Source organism: Argiope bruennichi, chromosome 10 (genome assembly GCF_947563725.1).
Source record: "Argiope bruennichi chromosome 10, qqArgBrue1.1, whole genome shotgun sequence".
Lineage (NCBI taxonomy): Eukaryota > Metazoa > Arthropoda > Arachnida > Araneae > Araneidae > Argiope > Argiope bruennichi.
Genome location: NC_079160.1, coordinates 87,594,920 through 87,616,508, shown reverse-complemented (window position 1 = coordinate 87,616,508; position 21,589 = coordinate 87,594,920). Strand labels below are relative to the sequence as shown.

The window sequence follows — 21,589 nt, the reverse complement described above, 5'->3', positions numbered from 1 at the left end:
AATGGGCTATCAAGATCCTCTTGCCTCCCTTTTTTATGCAGAAAATTGATAAGAGGAATCCATGAAAATTCGAAAATGAAGAAAAAGAGGAAGAGAAAATTGCTGTCTAAGGTAGAGATTTTATCATTTAGCCTAAAATGATTAAATCAGGAATTGCTTATCTTAGAAAATTTGCTGTAATTTTAACCTCTGGAGAGTTTAAAGAAATATTGTTAGTAGAATTCATGATTCCTCTTATTCTTTCGGTGGTTTTAAAGTGAATTCATTAAGAACAGAAAGAAATACGTATATAAATTTAGATAAAATTATTGTGGATTTTATTTTAGAGATTACATCTATAATAAGAGGCACACTAAAAAATATGTTAAAAAAAGTTGAATTTTTTGTCGCAAATATTGATATATTACCAATATACTAACACAATTCATTATATAAGAATATATAAAGATATATTCATCTTCGTATTTAAATTCTTTTTAAAATGGCACCTGTTAAAGTCACGATTAAATATTAAAATGTAAATAAGTTTGGGCGAAAGAAAATTCTTAAAACGATGACCTACTACAGCAAAGCATCATCAAAAATCAAGTAGTTATAAATTAATTTGAAATCGATTACATAGCGCTTCAGAAAATTATTATAAATCTAAAATTATTGTAAAAAGCTTGGAAAATAATAAAACAATAATAAAATAAAATAAACTCGTACAAGAAGGCCATTTTTGTTGAAAATCATAAACATATTTGTCTTTTATTCTGAAGAGCAAAGGCAGCATATATTTCACTTGATAAATACCGAAAAATTAACTCGTAACAAATATGAAGCAAAATATATTTTCGTTACAAACATAAAAATTATTTAATTTTTTCTGCTTTATTAATGAGCAAACCTTACGCACAACGTTTAAATTTAAATTCATGAAACTAGTTTACATGCTATTAAAGATTCAAAGTTGAGTAAATAATTTGTATTTTCTTTTCTTTTAATCTTTTAAACTCCATATAATGTCACATCGAGAGAGAAAAAAAATTCTTACAGATGATATTTACGATTATTTCATCTTCCATTTATCAGTCGTCACTTCATCAGATGAAATATTTAATTTCCGCTGACAACTTATCAATTACTTAGTCAAAGTAATGAATAACATCTTCCAAATCTATTCATTACCTTTCTCATTCCACTGAAGGTAAGCTTCGCGTCAGTACCTATCCTCCATTATGAAGGGAAAAAAATCATCTATAGTTTCCCGGTCCTACTTTCGCCCGCTTTTATTCCTTTATCAATCATCTGCTATAGTTGCTCAACTTCTTTTACTATTCAGTTCTTGCATTATGATTAACTCTTGCAAGTCCTCTTTTCTTCAGTACGACCCGATGAACCATCTCGGAACAGCCATAAACAAAACAAGCCACGACTAATTGATCCTCAAGAAAACCCGGATGGGACTCATAGAGAGAAATGGCAAACCCTTTCGCGACAGATGATAAAAGACGGGAAAGAGGAGGGGAGGGGACGAGATGGTCTGCTGGCAATTGTTTATAGGGACAGCCGCACCCCTAGGGACGATTGACAATGTAATTACTCGCAACAAAAGCACTCTTCCCGCCTATTGCGCACTTCGAGATGGCAAATCATTCTTCATGTTGTCTTCGACAGTCACTTTTTTATTGCTGTTTCCCTTTCTGTCAGATCCAGGTTATGGGGGGATGTGCACAAAGTGACACCGAATCTTCCAGGACATTGGACTGTCTTGGTCTCTTGTAGAGAATGCTTGGTTAATTCCCCTTTATTTAAATTCTATTTTCTTAAATAAACTTTGATTAAAAATTTTAATTTTGTTGTGTATGAGGATTGTTGGACAATAATCCAACAATCACCATCAAGATATCAGCAAGTAACTATAATAAAAACAATTAGTTTTATTGAAAAGCTTCGAAGTATTGTTTTTAACTGATTAACTGTAGAATGTAATACTTGAAAAAAATGTATGTAATGTAAAAAAAAAAAATGTATAGGAAGAAAGTTTAAATGAAAATAACAATATCACCGTACATATCCACCTAATATCTCTCTCACTGTATGCTCTCTTAATATGTCCCACATTCTTTTAAAATTTGCAAGACATGCACTGAATTCCAAAATTAAAATTTATGTATTTGGCATGTATTACATAAACATAAATTATATTCATACATAATATGTGTTATTATATTTCATGTTAACGTATTTGACATATATCACATGAACATAAATTGACTTTATTGGATTTAAAGACAATGATTTTACATGATACTTTCTAAACACGACTCAGTAGAGTCATTTCTTAAGAATCCCATTCCGTTTAACCGCATCTATCTGTATCTTGAAAAGTGGGTACATGAGCTTCTGAATCATTTTCCAAATATTGCCATTTGTTTTCATAAAAATGCTGTGTTTAGGAATTTACTGCCTGTGTTTCATTCTTAATATGATGTTATGGTGAAATATGCCTCTTCTTTTGAGGCATTAAACTAAAGAAGAATTGATGCTTTAAACTAAAGAGGAACTAAACTAAAGAATTGTAAAAGACAACAATTTGGACTGAAGAGACAATCAATACTGTATTTGTTTTTTGGGGACAAATATTCTATGCTATTTCGTATTCCAAAACATGGCGATTACTTGATTGCCCTTCTCATTGCATTCCCAAGTGTTGCCACTTGTTTTTTATAATGGTGCCGTGTTAATGAATTAACTATTTTTGCCTCTTTCTAACTTTCATTTTTAATATGATATTGCGATGATAAAATATTTCCCACTTTGTGGCATCAAACTAAAGAAAATATCTGTCGAAGATAACAATTTTGACTGAAGAGACAATCAAAATTATATCTATTTCATGGGGGGGGGCAAAGTGTTATTTCTTATTCTAAAACAAGCCGAATACTTGCTTGCCTTTGCCATTGCATTCCAGAATGTTTCCACTTGTTTTTTTTAAAAAAACTGCTTTGTTAATGAATTTACTATTTGTGTTTCATTCTTACTTTCATTCTTAATATGATGTTGTGGTGAAATTTACTTCCCGCTTTGAGACATCAAACTAAAGAAAATATTTGTAGAAGATAATTTTGATGGAAGATACAACCAATTTTATATCTGTTTGATGAGGATGCAAAGCGATTTTTCGTATTCCAAAACAGGCCGAATACTTGCTTGCCCTTCTCATTGCGTTCCCAAATGTTTATAAAAACTTGTTTTTTTATAAAACTGCCGTGTTAATGAATTTACTATATGTGTTTCATTTTTACTTTCATTCTTAAATTGATGTTACGTAGAAAATTTCTTCCCCCTTTGAGACGTCAAACTAAAGAAAATATCTGTAGATGATAACAATTTTGATTGAAGAGACAATCAATATTATAATTGATGGGAGCAAAGTACCATTTCGTATTCCGAAATAAGCCGAATATTTTCTTGCCCTTCTCTGCCTTTTTGCCTTTTTATATGCTGTCAGTTATTTTTCGTGAAACCGCTTTTTCAATAATAAAATTACTTTATTTCGTTTTTACTGAATTAATATGTTTTTATGATAAAAAGTATTTCATCTTTTGTGACATCGAAACTAAAGAATATAATATTATCTGTAGAGGGCAACAATTTTGAATGAGGGGACAATCATTATCAATCATTTGCTTGATGAGAGAAAAGTGCAATTTTGTATTCTAGAAATAAGTTAACTGTATAATCCTGTTGAACGAGTAATGAAATCAAAAGTTTTCGTTTCTTCTAAAACATTTAAGAATGCTTTTGAACGAGTAATTAAAAAAAAAAAAGTTTTCGTTTCTTTTAAAATATTTAAGAATGCTGTTGAACGAGTCATTAAAACAAAAGTTTCGTTTCTTCTAAAACATTTAAGAAATCGTTTTCGAAAATATTTAAGATATTTTAAACTCTATTTCTAAGAATATGATTTACAGTTATAGATAAGATAAAATGCCATGATATAAAAACAAATGTCTGATTCTGTATTTTGTTGAAGCATTCTTAAAGCATGAATGTTCTAAAAGTTATAGAAGAACAATTGTTCGAAGAAGTACGTTCTGAGAGAGAATTTTTACAGCGTTCTATTTATTTTCGGAAATGAACCTTAATGAATATTCTTCTGTAATTGTTCACTACGTGTTGAATTTGTGCCAACAAGTTACAATTCCTAACAAGAATATCTACCCATTAGTAATAGAAAATATTCTTGCAAAGAATGCAAATACATTCTTATAATGAATCCTTCTTTCAAGAACTGACTGAATTTATTCTTCTTTAAAGTGACCTTGAGTCCTTTCCAAGAAACACCGTCTCTTAATCACTCTAAATTGTCACCCGCTCCCCGGCTTCAGCACAGGTATTCACAGCTTGTATAATGAGAGAGAGCCTTGTCACGACAATGCAAGAAGTCCTCGCAGCGCTCCCATAAAATAATTATACATTAAAAGGAAAGGAAAAGAGGCATCACCAAACCTCAGACATTCCCACCTGTTGCCGTTTTTTTTTCCAACTCGTGACAGTCCAGCGGAGCGGCATCCCCGTCCATATGTCTTGGTCCCGTGCTTTACATAAGGCGGAGGAAAAACCCGGATGTGCGCGGATGATAATGGCCAGCCAGATTGATAATCGCCTTGTTTAATAATCGTGCAAATGGCTCCCCATTTAGATTAATGCGAGATTATGATTTGTGAGTCGTGAATCGCGATGTTAGGGCTCCGGCATATTAATATCGATGGCGATGGGGCTCTGCTGTGTATCGATTTTTGTGTGGTCGCAGAGGGCGATGCTTGCTTTTCCGCTTTTTGACGTGGGGATTGCAGTGGTGGCTTTTTGTAAAAGGGGAAAGTTGCGCCGATTGCAGACTAAATTTCTCAGAAGGACACCGTTGAATATGGACTAATCTTTATGGAACTGATCTTGACGGCCTATATTGCAATTAAAAAAATGAAATTTGTATAAAAATTTTTGGATTATTTAGATTATTAAAAAAATTTCAGAGTCTTCGAATTATAAAGTTTTGTCGGTTCATTCAAGTATTCGGATGAATTGGGACCAGAATCCACTTAAGATAATTGACGGGGAAAAAAAGATAATTTATTGGAAGGTGGGGCGGGATGATATTTTTTTTATAATGCATTAATTAAATATTTAGTAAATTATATTGATATGGATTAACTGGAATTAGAATTCCATATGGATAATTCGATCATTGGAAAAAAAAGATTTCTGGGGAAGAAAAACGAAATTTGTTGATAACGTATTAATTAAAATCCTCATTAAAAGCCAAAATTATAATTCCTTAATAAAAATTATAGTTCCTTGATAATTGAGACAATAATCCAATCTGGATAATTGATGGAAAAAAAAAAAAGATTTTCTTAGTGGGATAGTGTATTAATTGAAATGTTCAGTAAAGCTTCAATTATCCAATAAGAATCTACTCTGAATAGTTGGAAAATGGATGAAAAAAGGTTTGCTTCTTAGAAAGGGAAAACGAAATTTGTTTAAAATGTATTGAGTAAAATATTCAGTCAAACTCTAACTATCCGGATAATGGGAATTGGAATCCAATCTGGATAGTTGGATAATTGGTCAGAAAAGAATTTTTCTTAAAGGGAAAAGAAATTGTTTATAATGTATTAAAAATGGTCAGTAAAACAAAAATTATTTGGGCTAAGTGGGACCAGAATAATTGACGATAGATATTTTAAAGAAGAAGAAATTTCTTGAAACATTAAGAAAGAATTTTCAGATTACTGACGAAAGATATTTTAAAGAAGAAGATATTTCTTGAAACATTAAGAAAGAATTTTCAGATTATTGACGAAAGATATTTTAAAGAAGAAGAAATTTCTTGAAATATTAAGAAAGAATTTTCAGATAATTGACGAAAAAGATGTTATTCCTTTCTAGAAGGAGTCATCTATTACTTACTAGATGACTGCTTAGACTTGGCCGTTTATATTTTATTTGCTTATATACTGTGTTAAAATATCACTTCTTGAAAATCTCAGTCAATTGTTTCGCTGTCTTGATTCGCTTTTACACCTTAAGATTTCCTTTATGAAATTTTTCCTCTCTCAAAACGATCCTGGTAATTTAAATTCGAGTAATTAGTATGGGAAATTCAGATAAATTCCATTGTATTTCTTCCACTGACTTTTTAGACACATGGGAATTTTTAGAAAACATTTTTAGCTATAAATTAGAGGTAACATTTCAGGAAAGATTTTCTTAACTTGTGCAAGTACCTTATGAAATAATTTTCAGTTTCTGTAAAGTGTAAAATAGAATCTAATTTAAAAAATTTTAATGTAGAAAAAAAATATTTTTTTTGAAGAATTTTTTTCTTCTTAATTTCACTAAGAGAAGATCAAAGAACTGTAATCTCTTAGAGAATTTAAGGGAAAATATACTTTTTTTCCGAAAAACAAATGAATTTGTAAAGACAACTTAATGCATTTTAAGTTATGTTTATAATGTGTGTTTGTAAAATTTTAAATTTGAGTAAATTTGTTCCATTTTTGCGATTAATTTGTTGAATTTCCTTCTTACATCTTTGTCTAATCATGGAATGAAAAAATGAGAGCAAAAATCAATCGAAATAATCTAGAAAAGAAAAATAATCTATCCCCACCCTTCATTGTAAATGTAGATTATTTTTGAAAATTTTTTTCGGGCGATTAAAGCAAACTTTCAATTAAATGAAGTAATTGTTTTTCTTTCATGAAAGCAATTAAATGACGACAGAAATGATATTGTTGATGATAGAAATTTATTTTAGGTTTTTTTTTTAATTTTATTTATTTGTAACTCTTTCAAACCCATTCTTTTCTTCTTATTTCGTTATTGTACAAAAGAAATTGTAATCAATATTTTATTTGGAAAGAAAAAAATATTAAACCAGCAAATAATTAAAAATTATCTATTTTTCATTTATTATCTATGAAAAGTGTTGATTTCTTTCTATGTTTCAATAATAGTTGATAAAAATTTATGAAATCTTTAAGATGACATCCATTTTTTTATTGGCTTCCTATTTGCTATTTCAATTCTATTGCGCTAATGATTTCTATTATTTTAGCTTCTCTACTTAGTCAATTGATATTATTTCGTGTAATCATCAGATATAAAATATTTCATCATTAAGTAATATCCTCTTAGAAATACGAGCTCTATTTCAACACTGGAACAATTATCCAATTATGATCAATGGCATAAAATTATCTGCTCATCTCTGATGATTCTGCTCATTTTTTTACATTTTTTATACCGAAAGGATTGTTTGAAAAAATAATAATGATGAAAAATTCCCATTAAGCAATACATAATGTCGTGACGAATAAAACGAGGTAAAAAAATAATAAAAATATTCACTCAGATTTCCTCAGCGATAAGTCACATCATCTAGCAGCCATGCCGAGTTTCTCGCTCAAGGTCGTGCGTTGAATGACGTTCGCCGTGACAGTCGCGTCACGCAGTGACCACGCCCAGCGTTGGACAGCGGTCCTGAACCCGGATGTCAGGCAGCCAATTAAAAATCATCGCTGTGGTCGCAGATAGTGCCTAGGGCGGTCTACCGTCATTCACTCTTTACCTCCAGGTATTAAGGTGCGGTGGATTTGTCGCCAAGAATGTCCTCACTTGGCGGTGTAAAAAGGCGAGGTCGGAATTGACAAGTTCCGGTTAGGGGGGAATTTTGATGTCGAATTAACTGACGATTACATTCGTGTGGAGTCGTTTTTTCTTGGGTGTTGCGGTAGTTGGGTGAAAAAATCTCCTTTTAATGGCAAGTAAAAAATGACAGGTTTTATCTTTAGGGGTACTTAAGCTGTGGGTAAGTCATAATTTAATTATTTTGGAGCGTTATTATCGCATGATAGTTGAAATCTTTCCCTTATAATATCCCTATTAGCACAAGATATTGTACGATATCTTGTAATATCTTCAGCATTCTAAATGCCGGAAAATATAGTTAAGATATCATAGCAATGTTTTAGGGCATTTTTGGGCTGATAGGGATAAAATTTGAATAGATTTTATAAACGAATAATGTTGACATTAAGCGATAAAATAAAGATGTGCATTACTTTTATGTTCTATTTCAAAATATGAAAATAAAACAGAATGATATTTTACATATCGGTATGATTCTAGAATGCTTTTTTTAAGGAATTGTTTGATCTGAATTAAGCTCTAATTCCACTTTATTTTAAACGAATAATCGATAGTGAATATTATCAGAAATCTTTTTTAAAATGGCGCATATAACAAAGATTTGGAATATTTATTTTGAATTTTTCCTATAAAATTTTTTTTTCAACTTTAACATGTACGTTGCCACGATTTTCATCTTTAATTCGGACCATTTAGCGAATTAAATTACACCTTTTTTCTATCTCTTTATTAGAAAAGAGTTATCTAACAAAAAGGATATGCGAATCAAAGGCGATTAACCAAAATTTTTTGAAAATTTTATTGGCAATTATTAAATTGAATACCCTTTTATGAAAAATATTGCATACTTTATTACATTAAAAATCTGCGAAATCTTAGCTAAGTGATGAGTAATCTTAGATAAGTTAGTTAGGGACTAAACTATTATTTTAAACATCCTTTTATTTTCTTTTAAATATGAATGTTAAAGAATTGTAAATTCATAATTACAAGCCCCCCCCTTTTTTTTTTAAATACGGAAAGGATAGAATATTGATGCTTGTAATTATTTGAAATTACAAGCATCAATATTCTATCCTTTCAATTACAAGTTTATTCATCAATTACAAGTTTATTTTGAAAGTTACTGAAATTTGTAATATGAGCTTGAAGCTGACTCGGAAATTTAAGTTTGAAATTCAAAACGTTCATGTTTGAAATACAGAGTAAATGTTTATTGAAATCTAGATTTCAAACTTAAATATATATTTTCTTGTAAAAGTTTTTTACATCTGAATATCGCAAAATTAGCAGTTATTGTGTGGGGAAATTATTTCTTTCCCTTTCTTTATAGTGAAAGAAGCATTTCATTTCTTTCCCGCTTTTTATACTGAACGAAGCATTTCAAATCTGATAGCAGAAATAATATTTGTTCTATACTGGTTTAAAAAAGGTACCATTTGATGAAATTTACGAATCATTCTTGGAATTGCAGTTCAGATTCTTTTATTGAAATTGAATTCTTAGGATAGCATTACAAGATTGAAAACAATAATAAGTAAACAATGATAAAATTTGTATCATTCTAGCAAAATTAAAATTTTTCTGTTAAATATCAACTGATCGAATTTACGAATCATTCTTGGAATTGCAGTTCAGATTCTTTTATTGAAATTGAATTCTTAGGATAGCATTACAAGATTGAAAACAATAATAAGTAAGCAATGATAAAATTTGTATCATTCTAGCAAAATTAAAATTTTTCTGTTAAATATCAACTGATCGAATTTACGAATCATTCTTGGAATTGCAGTTCAGATTCTTTTATTGAAATTAAATTCTTAAAATAGGAATACGAGATTGAAAACAATCGTAAGTAAACAATGAAAAAATTTATATATTTCTAATAAAATTGAAAATTTTCAGTTATTTCTAAACAATGAAATGAAACTATTAAATATTTATATGTATTAAAATATCTTTATAAAACATAATTTGCATTGTTTAAAATTAATTTAAACATTCTTATATTGTGGTAAAAAAAAATTTGAGAAGAGCTATAGATTGCAATTTGCATGTGTTAAAAAAATTCCTTGTAAAACTAAATTGGTATTGTTAAAAATTAATTTAAACATTATTATATAATAGTTATAATAAAATTGGGAGAAGATCTACAGATTATAATTTGTATTTAAAATCCTTTACTTTGAAATTTTTCGCAAAATATCGCTTTAAGTGAAAAAAAAAAAATTTAAATAAATACCTTAAATTTTTTTTGATGAATAAATTTTTTTGTCCATTAAAAATAGAACGAATGAATTATTTAGCAATTTTCAAATATTGTATTTTTAGTTTAGAAATCCATTAATACGTAATGCCCAATTACGTATCATAACGTGTACAATTATAATCGTAATCAATAGAGTGTAACGAATAAAATTCCGATTCGTGAGGCAATTCGCATTTTCTCTCACAATCTTTAATTAATGAATTGATGAGATATTTAACTGTTTGATTCCGTGAAAGGTATTAATGAACGAGGAGAATCTTCAAACCTTAATGTCATTTTAATGGCATTAAGTTAATTCAATTCCAAATTTACAACTCTCTTTCGAGCAGCTGGAATTCGAATTCGTATGTAGATGAGTATTCGAATTCTTTAGAATAGACAAGCAACAGATGTTAATTAATCAACACATGTGTAACTATTTGGATGGCGAATTAATAAAAGTCTTCGAGGGTTTGTTTAGATTTGGTTGGAAGCAGACTTTAGTTGAATTGATTTGGACATTCATTATTTATTTATTGAAATTATGAAAGCTTCTTGTGAAGACATGAGTTCATAAACAGAGCCATTATAAAATATTAACAAAAATATTTATCTATACGTATTCATTGTTTATTTAATTTATGTATATTTATTTACATGCGTAAAATATGGACAGCTTCTTGTGGAGACATGAGTTCATAAACAAGGCCATTATAGAATATTTATCACGAAAATGTTATTATTCTTTATTTTGTGCTTTGTTTAATTTCTTATATGAATTCTTTATTGATTTCAATAATTGAAAACCAAAATTAAAAAATTGCATGAATTATGCATCATTTCTGATAAAAGAAAATATTTTCAAATTTTTCATTTGACTAAGATTGTTTAAAATTCTATTTTATTAATGTTTATTATGTTTTATCTAAATGCTTAAGTGCCTAAAATCTTTTTTTAATTGAAGCAATTGTAAAATTAAAAATAATTGCTGTAGCAGGAATTATTATGGACGTGTATAAAGTATTTAACACAATTGTGCAAATAAAAAAAAATTTTTATTCTCCAAAACTTAAATATATAATTATGAATTCATTTCTGTAAATATATAGATATAAAAATATATGTCCTGTTTTATAGAAAAAAAAAAAACATTAGCTAAAAAAAAAATTTATGTTACTGTTTCATTTATTTTGTTGCATTTTTTCATTAAAATTATACATTTTCATTGAACCAGTATCTAACATTCAATTTTAGTGTTATTGATAGTTTAATCAATAAATTATTTCTTGACATGTAAGAACAAATTATCCATTACAACATTATCACATAAGCTTGTTAGATATTTTAAATTATGGCTAAAGCAAACTGTTATTGTAAAATTTTTCGCGTTCTTAATAATTTTTTCGCTTTACAAATTCGCCGTTGAAAAGTTAAATCAAATTTGAAAATCATGTTTGAAGAAATAGAGGTAAAAGAGAATTGTATTAGCTAAGGGATAACTCTTTTTTTAAATTTAACATTTAATATTATTACCATTTTAGAAAATTGCAGTTTTAATAGAAATAAAATTTCAGAACTGTGCTAACATTATTCACTCAATAGTTATTTACTATGACTTGAAATTTTATTTTAATGTTAAGTGGTTCCATGGTCACACTCATAAGTTTGCATATCTACATAGCTAACAATTCATATGCATAACTAGAGAAAAATTATTACTATATTATTGCTCAATGGTTATAAATGAAGTGGATCTGATAAACATATTAATTATCAACTCTATTTACATGAAACAAAGGATAATTATATATTGAGTAGTTAAATTCCAGTCTACTTTAATTATTCTTCTTGAATCGCATTTGGCGACCAACTGGTTCTTCGGGCATATTATATTTTTAAACGATTTAACTATAATTAAACGTATAACTTCGTGTGCATGATTCCTTCAAATTGTCAGACATTGAAATCACGTTATTTTAATTGTTCATTATATGCTCTATTCGTTGTGTGCATAAGTATATCTTATGTACAGCCAACCACCCCGCCACCACTGATCGATGCAGTATCAACAGGAAATATCATAACGCTAATAAAAGCGTGAATGTCAGGTTTATCTGTATTCTAATTTTCGCTATATTGTAAGTTCACTTTTTATTCTTCTATTAATTACGTCACGCAGATATTAAACAGAATCCTTTTTCTTTAGCTTTCATCAATGGAAAGTAGGCAGAAAAGTATTTTTAAACCATTTTCAAAATTCAGAAAAAAAAATTGCGTGGCTATTAAATTAATGTTATTAAAACGACGACGAGAAATTCATTTTTGTTCAATAATATTTTCGGAAATTATTGCGGAAAAACAACAAAAATCAGCATCATTTTTATTAATTAAAATTTCAAAAGATTTTACTTTGAGCATCTTGATTCCCATGCATCGAGGTTTATATGTGCCAAATGTGATAGTTGTATATCAAACGGTCTGATTTGTAGAGCGCCAATTACACAGCTACATTCATCTTTGTTATCAATAGAGATTAAGCTATTTCATTTATTTATTCTAAATTCAAATAATCTAACACGCAAAAATTTTTACAAAATCTTTTATAGGTCGATCAGATTATCTGATCATAAGGATGTATTTGTATCCCGATCTAATACATCCTTCAACAAATCCCGATCAAGTCATAATCAAGATTCGAAACATTTTTACTAAATCTTTAATAGATCTGATTATCTGATTATTAGGATGTATTTGTATCCCGATCTAATATATCCTTCAACAATTCCCGATCAAGTCATAATCAAGACTCAAAACATTTTTACTAAATCTTTAATAGATCTGATTATCTGATCATAAGGATGCATTTGTATCCCGATCTAATACATCCTTCAACAATTCCCGATCAAGTCATAATCAAGACTCAAAACATTTTTACTAAATCTTTAATAGATCTGATTATCTGATCATAAGGATGCATTTGTATCCCGATCTAATACATCCTTCAACAATTCCCGATCAAGTCATAATCAAGACTCAAAACATTTTTACTAAATCTTTAATAGATCTGATTATCTGATTATTAGGATGTATTTGTATCCCGATCTAATACATCCTTCAAGAAATTCCGATCAACAAAGTTCAACAAATCCTGATCAAGTCATAATCAAGAATCGAAACATTTTTAATAGATCTTTAGATCTGATCACCCGATCGTAAGGATGCATTTGTAGTATAATCTGTATGGTATCAATCGGGGGAGGGGTGGACCTGCATTCAAAATTGATGCACGTAACGGAAAGTACGATGGGACTCTCTGAAAGTCTAGTTCTGTGTACGCAAAGCTGCCAATCTTCTCTACATGGATGTCCCATGTATATTCAAAACTTAAAAACGGTCGCGCGATTGGTTTGTTGGGGCACGTTCCTGTCAAGGTGTCCAACGTGTAGCCCACCAGCTCTCAAGCCACAAGGCACCAATTAAGAATAAATAAACAAAAGGAATCGGGGGCTTGGCTCGGTCGCATACAGGATCCGTCTCACGTGCGCGTCCTGCGAATCGCTATGAATAAACATTGGACATCTACAGGAGGTATGGCAGCCCGGGGGCCAGGACGTAGAGAGCGAAGAGGGCGTGGGACATTTTACAAGAGAGGGACATCGAGTCGAGTCTCGCCCACACTCCATTCGCCATAACTCATACTCGCCGGTGGGATATTGATGTTGCCACCCGAGGAATGAAAATGCCGGGGATGATATCTCATTATAATTTCTGTGGTTTAGATTGGATCGCTGGCGGACTGAAAGTAATGTGGATTGTTTAATGAAATTCCTGGGGCTTAATTTTTCTATCCTAGATTTAAATCTGTGGTTGGTAGAATGAGATATTGTGCTATTGGAGGTGGAGGCGGGACCATTGAGAGATGTTTCAACTGGTAATATGTAATTATTTTGGGTATCCCGCTTTAAGGGTTACTCCAGAATGAATATTTGTAATTCGAAAAGAATTCCAGTGCGTTAAGGGAATATTTAATTATAATTTTTTTTAAATAATTTAATTTGATTATTAATAGATATTAATTTTGTACTCCTGTAAACAGTCACATAACAATAGGGTAGCAGAGTTGACTGCCATAGATCCACTGTCTTAGGGAGACTTAAATAAAGGTTTTACTGAATTTCTTCTCTCCTTCCAAATTACTAGATCGTTTAAGATCAGTTAATAGTTTTGTGAAGAATGATTAAGAATCTTATTAAATGAAGTACTTTAATAATTAATTATCACGATGAGCCTTGTACTGGGGAATGGTGATATGATAATCAACTAACTGTCAGCGTAGTTAGACAGTATCATGATGATCTTGTCTAACTACGTTACTATCAATACACATGATGAGCTAATTTCAAAATAAAAGACAGCTACCTTTTCAAAAAAATACATTTCAGATAAAGGCAGTTTAAGCTTTCATTTTGTAAAATTTTGTTCTCTAACTTTATTTGAAATATCGCAGATTGTATATCAATGTTTTTCATAGGCTTGTTGTTGATTCTTTGGAAGGTATTTAATTTTGACATGTTTTTCGCCGCATGCTAAGATGAGATGAACTAAAGATATCTTACAAATTTAGACGCGCATTGATTTGAATTTTGCAATGATTGATTTACATTCTAAATTGATCGAATTTCAATAGAAATAATTCTTTTATTTTTTATGCATACTTTTATGAATGCAGAATTATATTTCAGATTTTTGACCAAATGTTTCCCATCCTTAAGTCTTATTTACATTGCAAAGATTCATTCTTATTTTGATTAATTATGTGTATACGTATCTTTAAATTTAGTTCAGTTAATTAATATGTTCCAGTATTATATCAAGCTAATCAGGGCTCGTTTTTGCAGCTTTTGAAAGTGTGAATAATTGTTGCTCGGACGACATACTTCTTTTAATATAAATATTTAAAAATGATTAAGCAAAAGTGAAAAAAATGTTTCATTAAAAAAAATATTTATTGATGAGATTTCCAAGTTTAGAAAAGAATTTTTTCTTTAATTTCTTCATGGATAGAAAGAGAAAATAAGCTTTAATTTTAACGTTTAGCTCACCTCAAACTCTCAATTTGTAGAGCTCGAAATCTTTCACATAAAAATTGTCAAATTACTCTATTAATATTTCTTCAAAATTTGAATCGTGCTTTAATTAAAACTTGAGCTCGGTTTCTAATCTCGGAAACTGCCAGAAGGGGAAGAAACTAGAGAGAGGAAGAGAAAGAGAGAGGAAAAAAAATCCACTCTTCTCAGAGCTTTAACATCTGTGTCACACTCCCTAAAACGCTTTGAATTAATTATTAAATCCGACCACTTGATGAATCGCGGTTTTCTCACAGAATTAAAAGAGCAGAAACTACGAAAGAAAACGGGACAAAAAAAAAAAAAAATTCAAATACATGCGTGACGGGGTACTTTTAAACGACCAGGACATGCAATTGCCTCATTTTGTCCCATTTCACCCGACTCACCCCCTTGGTTCAGACCCTTTAAAACACGTGGATGGAAGAGAACAGAAAATTAAAAAGACCAATGAGATGCAAGAAAAAAAAGGGGAGGAGGGAGGAAGAAAAAAATTGTCCTCCGCGACATCATGCAAGTCGGTATCCTTACTGTAGCAGGGGGAAAAAAATCGGTTAAATTAAAATGCAAATGTAACTGCCTCTCTTGCCTCTATCCGCGTGATCTGCCATCTGGTACAAACGATTTTTAGTAGATTGTGCTAGTGGAGTCGTGCACGGACAGAGTCTCAACTAAATCTCGGGACGTTTCTGGAATTTTCAATAAGCATCAGGACATTAGTAATTTGTTCGGTGCTCTGCGGATATTTTGTTTTTGTCCTTGCGTACATTTATTTCTGAATGATCCAATTAATTATCTTGTAAGCTATTTTCTTATCTTATATTCTTACTAAAAATAGCTGCAGTGGTTGATCATTCAATTTATCAAGCTATGTAAATTAATTTGGTATGCGTGCAGTCTTGGCTACTTTGTAGCAAAAAGTAGAATGATATTAAAATAGTTAAATAGCTTTGCTTGTTCATTTTTATCCTATCTGATCACAATGGAGATTTTTAAACTTTACATTCATTGTAAGAATTATGTGTCACTGATTTACTCCTCTGATCACAATGGAGAATTTCCAAACTTTACAATTGTTGTACGAATTATCTGTCACTGATTCAGCTGACCTCAATGGAAGATTCTTAAACTTTACTCTCGTTATAACAGTTATCTGTCACTGATTTATTCCTCATCTGATCACAGATGGATGATTCTTATATTTTACATTCTTTGTAAGAGTTATCTGCCACTGATTTATTCATCATCAATGGTGGATTCTTGGACTTTACATTCGTTGTAAGAATTAACTGTTTCTGATTTATTCTTCATTTGGTCACAATGGAAGATTCTTAAACTTTACATTCATTATAAGAGTTATCTGTCACTGATTTATGGTATAAAAACTGATTATTTCTCGTCTGATCATAATGGGGGATTCTTAAATTTTACTCTCGTTGTAAGAGTTATTTGTCACTGATTTATTCCTCATCTGATCACAATGAAGGATTTTCAAGCTTTTCATTTGTTGCAAGAATTATCCGTCACTTATTTATTCCTCATTTGATCTCAATGAAGGATTCTTAAATTTTACATTCTTCGTGAGAGTTTTCTGCCACTGATTTATTCATCATCTGATCTCAATGGTGGATTCTTGAACTTTACATTCATTGTAAGAATTAACTGTCTCTGATTTATTCTTCATTTGGTCACAATGGACGATTCTTAAACTTTACATTCATTATAAGAGTTATATGTGACTGATTTATGGTATAAAAACTGATTATTTCTCATCTGATCACAATGGGGGATTCTTAAATTCTGCATTCATTGTAAGAGTTATCCGTTACTGATTTTTTCCTCATCTGATCACAATGGAGGATTCTTGTACATATGTTCTTCGAATAATCAATTTTTGCCATTTGTTTACTCTTGCATCTTATTTGACAACAATGGAGGATCTTTAACTGTACATACGTCGTAAGAATAATATGCATTTCTCATTTTTTGTTTATCATCGAGCTAGAATGCATGTCTCTCGAAGTGTATATATGTTCTAAGAATAATCTGTTTTCACCACATGTTACTTCTTATCTAACCGCAATGAGTAGTTCTTTAACTGTACATACTTTATAAGAGTAATCGGTGTTTGTAATTCGTTAGCTCATACTCTGGCCACAGTGGAGGATTCTTCAGATGTTACAATAAAGCATACATACAATTACGGTACTACAGTGTTAGTATTTCCTTGAAGACTGCAGATTTTCAAAGCATGTCAAAGACGATACTATTATATCTTTAAAAACTTGATAACAGCAATTCATTTTATCTAAAGTCTAATAAATTCCAAAATACTTGTGCTCTTCTAATAAATTTAGTGCAACAGGCAATATTTCCTGTATGCACTAATAATGCACCGATGATAAATGATAATGTTCCAATTATCATTTATAATTGGAACATTTTTCTGTATTTTTAATAATTTGAAGAAATTGAGAAAGCAATATAAAGAACTTATTAAAATATTGATTTAACAAAAATGCCATTAATTGAGATTTCCTTCAAAATCAACCGCATGGACTTTGATATGTTGATTTAACATTTAACATAACAAAACTAACATTTTTATTAAAACGATTTCTAAGTAAAGATGTTATTTTTTTTTTCGCGGATCCTTCTTTCCTATCTTTTTTTTTTCCGAAATAACTATGTAACTACACATTTTATTCAAGAGAACAATGTTGTTAAAATGCAATATTGTAGTGGAGTTGTCACAATTTTTGCATAACCTAACATAAAAGATATCAAAAAGTGTTCCATTTACCTTTTACAAAACGCCTTAATAAAAAAATCGTCAGTATTGCTATCAATGATGTTTTATTTGATTTTATCGACATTTTAAATGTTTATTGCCTTATATATTGCGCATTGATTTACATTTGATTTACTCATGCAGAAAAACTTTAAAAAAGCATTTATAGAAACTTAATTTTTTTATTATTAGCTTGTTGGATTATTCTTTCATGAACACTTCATTTTCAAGCTATTTCCCCTATTGTGTTTTAAATGAGAAACTTCACTTTTGTGCAATTTTATGAATATTTTATAGAAATTTCATGCAAAATTTTCATGTGTCTAGTGCACGGAGATAATATAATTACAAAACATAATGATGAGGATTTTATTTGTATACGACACCTTTAAACCTTTATAATCCTGTACGAATACATGAAATAAAGCTCTGCGATCCATTTTTGGAAGAATAAATAAACAAAGTTATAGTAATTTTTTTTCACTATTCTACTTTGAAGGAGAAAAATAAATAAACTAATTTAAACTCTTTCTATATAAAATTAGCACTTAGTGAGCAAAAAATGTTGTTAAGTCTTACTGAGGTATTTTTTTAAATTCATCCTGCTTTCCTACTTTTTTTTTTAATCTATGAACCAAAATCGCCTTTTAATGCATCTCTTCTCGACATCTATGAATAAGTAATTTTCGTTGGGGGGTGGGGGTGGGTTAGAAACTAGAGAGGGGAGAGGTCGGATGTAAAAAAGATCGCTTCCCCATCCTCAGAATCGTTTGGCTGCATTTTTTAGCCCATTTTATCGCTCCCTCTCAATCGCTTCTTTAATGACGAATTACCAAACGTGTCTTATTAAACGAGATTTACTTACACATGAGTAGAGGTCGATAATCAATGTTCTTTCGGCCAAGACGCCACAAGCCTCACACTGCGTGGAAAAAAAACACCCTCCATCCTTTCTTGTGGTAAGATTAAAGAGCCTAATGTATACAAAAGTGGGAGGTAAAAAAAAGCAATCACTAATAATACAGGGATATATGAATAAAATAGGGGGAGGGGAGAAAAAGGGGGTGGCAGAGCTGAATAATAATCCAAAATTCAATATTTACCTAAGGATCGAGAAGTTTTTTTTCTCTCATTTTTTTTTATTCGGGTTTTTTTTAAATAAAAATTTTAATGTCTTAACATTTTCATGTAATCGTTTGACCTTACAGATCTTTTTTCTTCCGGTAATTACCCCCACGGATCAATGTTGATGTAATTTTTTTTGAGGAAAATTTATTCCCCCCCCCCCCACTTCTATATTTGCCTCTGCATGATAACGCCAAGTCTTAATTCTTTCTTTATGCTGTATTTTGATGTATCTTTAATGCCTATTAATATTCGATGACTTAATTTATCTTGTTAAGAAATTTTCATCTTTCTTCAGAGTTTGGAAGAGATTTTTCAGGCGAATACTGGACAATTCTTTCAAAGCTTTCGTAAATTAATATTTAGTAAAGCAGTTTAAGATAATCTAATGATTAGACATTCTAGTTTTTTTAATACTAAAAATAAAAATAAAGAAAAAGGCACTGTTTTGCGATTATTTTTTACTTTTTATCTACATTATAAAAAATATTCATTTGTAAATATATTTTTGAAGACATAAATTTTGCAGCAGAAGTTTCTTTCGGTGTATGTGTTGCAAATTTCTTATATATTATTCATTCTTTATTTCTTCTTCTTATATATATATATTATTTATATATATATGCGTATAACACTTTGCCCATGTTATCTTATGAACAAGATAACTAGAGTACTTCTGCTTGGATTATAACTAGTTTGGAGTATGTTAAATCTCGGACGAGTTCGTAAATGGCCCATCTAGGGTGGAAATGGTGGTGGAGGAGGATTGAAATTTTCATTTCGTTGTACTTTTTGAATAATGAAAATAGAAAAATAAATCCAATTAGCCAAATTAGCGCTTCATTAAAGACGAACAACTTTTGTATTTAAAGTTTTTTGATAACAGCAATATCTGAGAAGTTTGGGGCTGAAAAGTGATTTTCGAGTCCTTATTTTGACTGTTTCTAACACAACAATTTATGTTGCCAGATAGTAACTTAGATGTGTAGGAATATACTTTTCCCTTCCAGCTTGCTGAGAGGAATTTTTTTGTAAAAAACACTTTTGCTCTTTTATTTGATATAATTGGATGTATAAAGATATCGAAGGAAAGTTAGGAAAATACTTAGTACAATGAGCAGAATTCTGTAAGGTTTCTAAAATAATGTGAAATTATATGCCGATTAAAATTTGAAATTAAAAAAAAAATATTTTGCTGAGCAAGTCGTTAATATTAAATTAAACAAACAATGCAATTGAATTTTATAATGACCTTTGATAAGAACAAATCTATTATTCTCTGTAGGCAGCTAATAAAAAATAAAAAATAAAACTTTGTGAAAAAGTTTTACAGAATTTTAAAATTTCTTCATGAAGAAAGTCATTAATATAGAATTACACAAAACATTAAATTGAAATTTCTAGTGACCATTAATCCAGGAAAACTTATTGTTCGTTATAGGCAGCTGGTAAGAGATAAAACAAAACAAACAAACAAAAAATAATTTGATAAAAAGTTTTCCAGAATCTTAAAATTTTCTCTTGAAGATCATAAAAGACCAGAAATTCAAGCACAAAGAATGAAAAAGAGATTTTTCCTTTTACTTGACAACTCTCCTCTTCATTGGATTTCTAGATAGACTAAATATAATGCCCATATGGCATTGTTTTTAGATTCAACAGAGAGAACGGATACTCCATGCTATAAATCATTACACTCCGAGTCAAGTTCGTGAAAATTCAGCAGGCTAAAAACTTCCCAACGTAATGGAGCCGAATGAAAATGCTCGGCGTACAATTTGGCAGCTGGGCTCCAAATCACCTTAATAGCAGCCTACGGACACACACAGTCAGTCCACTCAAAACGGTCTAAAGCTCCCTAGGATGAACTAGGGTGCTCTAGTCCCTTTTCCTGACTAGTTTAATGATGGCGTAAAGAAGAAAAGAAAAAAAAAGTTGTGGAGGAGGATGAGAGGGGGCTAAATTTCCTCCTCTTTTGTCTTATTTTCTTTTTCACAGAGGGAGGAGAGAGAGTGGACATGGGTCAGTGAGTCCTCTTTAGAGGGTGGGTCATTAGGAATCTAAGAGAGTGGTATCGAAAAGTAAAAAGATCTGTTAGAGAATGTGGGATGTAGTGATATTGTTCTTTTTCTTTTTATCGGCTAACTTTTTCTTTTATGTTCGGGTGACTATCTAAGCGATCGAATAAATTGTGTGAGGAGAAATTGTCTTGAACTACATAGTTTTTTTCTCGTAAAATGTCGATGAAAGTAATATAAGGAGGACTTAAATATGTTGGTAGTTGTATAGGCAGCGACAGATGGCGCTACGAATTCTTAAGCAGTTGCAGTTAGTTTATTTTAAGTATTTAATACTTAAATAACTGATGATACTGCTATATGCACGTTCAATGCTGTCCTTTCACAGTTAGAAATGAGATAAAACTAAGAAACATATTCCTTATATCAGTCATTGTAAGCGAATATCTTCTTTTGTGTACTTCTGCTTTCTTCTCATTTTTCTAATAAATGAAATCTAATTAAATATAAGAAATTTTGCCAAAATAATGGAAAATGAATTTAATAGTTTTATTTTGGAAGAATTTGGGAATAATAATAT

At 30.2% G+C, this 21,589-nt stretch overlaps 1 protein-coding gene across 3 annotated transcripts in view; it reads left to right on the top strand.

The window, feature by feature from the left end:
• The window catches only part of LOC129989061 (zinc finger protein basonuclin-2-like), a 312,172-nt gene that overhangs the window by 238,083 nt on the left and 52,500 nt on the right, over positions 1-21,589 (top strand). Inside the window, exon 1 of one of the 3 annotated variants that reach the window (XM_056097381.1) lies at positions 7,787-7,861. The exons of the other annotated variants lie outside the window; for them this stretch is intronic. The gene's annotated coding sequence lies outside the window, so the exon portion shown is untranslated. Of the gene's footprint in view, positions 1-7,786; positions 7,862-21,589 lie in introns of those variants that run through there. 3 annotated transcript variants of the gene reach the window in all.